Here is a 3,857-nt window from a genome sequence, read left to right as displayed (position 1 = left end):
TGAAAGCATCCAGTAAGAGTTCATTTATTGGGTAACCAGGGACCATAATGATACATTAACTGAGAGTGTGTTGTGCTGAAATTAAGCAAATGGGACTTCAATTCCTGCACACCATTCCACCTGTATAGTTCTAATTGGGGTGCAGATAATTGCTCTGTCTCCTAGGCTTGCCTATCACTGTGTGTGCACATGCACCATTAAAAAACAAAAACCAACAAAACTAGTAGTAGCAACTATGTTTTTTTTGTAATGGAGTAAAAATAAAGGTAAAGTTAGAAGTAAGAAATATATCACCATATCTGGTAGCTCTTTAGAAGATAGAGTTTCCTCAAAGGTCTAATAACAAGGTTCATTTTTGCCTCTGAATTAAAAAGAATACTGAGGGAAATCATCTTCCGGTTCAAATCAGCGGGTTGATTTTTCAAGTGTTTAATAAGAATACAAATATCAGGTGCTGAGATGTTTCATCCGCCTCCTTCTTTTATCAGTTTATTAATTCAATGGGGCTCATTTGCTTATCATGGCAGAAGTAATTCAGGGAGTATAGAAAGTTGTGACAAAAACTGCCAGGTCATTACACCAAGGCAAAAGTCAAAGTTAGTGTCCAGACATGTGCAGACCCAGGAGGTTTCTGAGAGAAGAGTTCAGCCATCTACCACAGGGCATCAGCTGGGCAATTTGGAACTTTTGACATGAAAAAGTTATGCTGTAACTCAGAGGAACGAGGCCAGCCTGACATGATAGCTTGCACTTTGCCATTAGTCAAATGCTGCTTTAATTGACTGCTATAAGCAATAAATCATAAGGAAAAAAATATATTAGTTGCATTGCTAGTTCAGAGACAATTCAGTTGTTGAATTATGAGACACAGATGGGAAGCTTTTAATAGAATCTTCAAGCCACCCAAACTCTTCCTGCTTTAGCGAAATCCATGGAATATTCTAAAAACAGAAGTTGAGAGGGTTGATCAGAAAAGGGAGACACATCCAATTCATGAATTCAGAGTACCAATCTGTATAGTGTTGGTTACATTAGTGTTACTAAATGGCTCTTTGTTTCTTGTCTGCGTAGAGAAAATCAGGAAGTTGTGACATGATGAAATGTGTCAAATTTATTTTAACATATTTTAAGTTCATTCTGTTCTATTTCTAGGTCAGCTCCTAATTTAAAAATCTCTCTCTTCATGTAAAATTTTCTATGCATCATGGTAGAAATTTCTAAAGTCTTTTTTTTCCCCTGTTTGGTTGACTGCTTTTCTTCAGTGCATCCGTTTGTGTTTTAAAGCCATTTTTCCCTTAATATAATATGTTTTGTTCACACTTTTCCCTAATATATGCATTTATATGTTTAATATTTTAGTTGCAAACTGTAATGCAATCTTCTGAGAAGCGTAGGTACTGATGTACAACTACATTCTGATTTGCATATAGATTTGGAATGTGTGAATTAAATGACTTAACATTAAAATGCAAACAAGTAAGTTCTATCCCATCTCTAACATCCTTGTTTGACTGGGCTTATAAATGGTGCAGACACAAAAAAACTGTTTGCTCAAGAACTTAAAGAAATGTTCTTTGTACCAAGTCAGGACATTGGTCTTCCTGTCAGCCACACTGATAGGTGACAACTTTCTGAGTTTCAAGGACAAAGCTTTCCTCAACAGTCTACTTTGAGACTAGTGTATGGGAGAGTCAGGCTGTATTGTAAGACAAGAAACATGGAACATGGCTCTAGGTGTTCAGAAGTATTATATTTCTTCTGTACATGCATGCTCGCCATTATGCCTTCCCTGTACCTTCTTAACCATTGACTTTTAATATGAGCCTACAAAGTGGTATTAAAAATTTCACGTGCTTCCCATATATATAATGTAACCCAGCATTTTATGCTTATCTCAATAGATAACATTATCTGGCCATTCTTGTCTGGGCTCAGAAACTAAGCAGGTTCTAGTGAATAGTGGAGTAGGAGAACTGCCCTGTAAATGAATCTAAGAAGTCAAAATAGCATCCTGGAAAAAGGCAATGGGAAACTATTTGGGTACTAATAAAGGAGAATATTTGTAATTCAGTGTTGAAATGAAGGGTAAGAATAATAGAATAACAGAGGTGGAAGGGACCTTGGAGGTCTTCTAGTCCAATCCTCTGCTCAGGCAGGAAACCCTACACCATTTCAGACAAATGGCTGTCCAGTCTCTTCTTAAAAATTTCCAGTGTTGGAGCATTCACAGCTTCTGGAGGCAGGTTGTTCCACTAGTTAATTATTCTAACTGTCAGAAAATTTCTTCTTAGTTCTAGGTTGCTTCTCTCCTTGATTAGTTTCCATTCATTGCTTCTTGTCCTGCCTTCAGGTGCTTTGTAGAATAGCTTGACTCCCTCTTCTTTGTGGCAGTCCCTGAGATATTGGAACACTGCAATCATGTCACCCCTAGATCTTCTTTTCTTTAAAGTAGGCATACCCAATTTCAGCAACTGTTCCTTAGATGTTTTAGATGCCAGTCCCCAAATCATCTTTGTTGCTCTTCTCTGCACTCTTTCTAGAGTCTCAACATCTTTTCTACATCGTGGTGACCGAAACTGGATGCAATGTTCCAAGTGTCGTACTAGATGCTCTCTGAGATTGATTGTTTTCCTGCAGTGGTTTCATTATCCAAACTAATTAACAATGCTAGTGACTAGCACTGATGATGTTAACTAGTTTGGGTAATAAATATTTGTAGCTCAGGATTGAAATGAAGGCTCTTTGATGCTCTCTGAGCTTGGTTGTTTTCTTGTAGACTTTTTATTGAGGATGTTACCTAGTTTGGGTAATAAAATATCTGCAAGAAAACCATCAAGCTCAGAGAGCATCAAGGAGCCCTTATTAGGTTATTGTTGCCAAGAAAACTACTTGGGCATCTTTATGAAGTCACCAGGAGTCAAACTAGATTTGAAGGAGACTTGACTTTACTCTGCACTTAATTTCCTTTCGTGAAATATGGCATGCAACGCTTCTCGTGAGATATGCATAAGCTGGGATGAGTGCCAGCTCTTGAGAGCTGCCATGGGATGACCCAGTCACTAGAAACGGCAGTCACGTCTTACAGGAGAATTCAGCCATAGCCATCAGGAGGCATATTATCCATGACTTCTTGCTGCACTCCATTAAAGTTAATTCACATTGTGTTAATGAGGACGCATTAACACTTAACTCCTCATTACTACCTCAAGCCCATTTTTATCGGTTGGAGCAAGGTCTTTGCATATTGCTCAGTGCTCAGGGGCCTGATTCTGGCTCCATTATTCATGATGAGCTATACAAAAGTATTCTCTTTGAACTCCCTGTTTGTGCAAATTTGGGACAGGACTGAAAAAAAAAATATGTGAGAAAGGATTAGAGTGAAAAAAAAATATCCATCATTTACAAAGAAAACTTGGCTGGGTTGCTCCATTAAGGGCGACAGAGGCTGCACTTTGTTCACATTGCTAATCGAGCTGTCAGCTTGCAGGGATACGAATTCAGTCAGTGAGGCTTTCCAACTAGCCTTAGTACAAAATTCCAAATATGAGGAAATCCAGACTTCCTCATGTCTAATGGAGGGTCAAAAAGACCAGCCATATCTTGCAGGTTTCTTGGGATTTTTAAAAGGAATTTTAATAAAAGCTATCATGCAATTTTACTACTGGGGGGGGGGAGCATTTGTTGCCAAAATCGTTCCTACCACTTCAGAGTGCCCTGCTACTCTAATGGAATGCAGTTAAGGACATTACATTATTTCAAAATAAGAACTTAAGAAAGAATTTGAGATTTAAAAAAAAAATAAGAAAAATAAATCTGTAGAAAAAAAAGGCTGATCCTTAAAGACAAAAGACCTTTGA

The sequence above is a fragment of the Crotalus tigris genome, unplaced genomic scaffold (genome assembly GCF_016545835.1).
Source record: "Crotalus tigris isolate CLP2741 ecotype Arizona unplaced genomic scaffold, ASM1654583v1 scf7180000018011.1402602, whole genome shotgun sequence".
NCBI classification, from domain to species: Eukaryota; Metazoa; Chordata; class Lepidosauria; order Squamata; family Viperidae; genus Crotalus; species Crotalus tigris.
The sequence above is the reverse complement of the archived record's forward strand: the minus strand, read 5'-3'. Positions refer to the sequence as shown.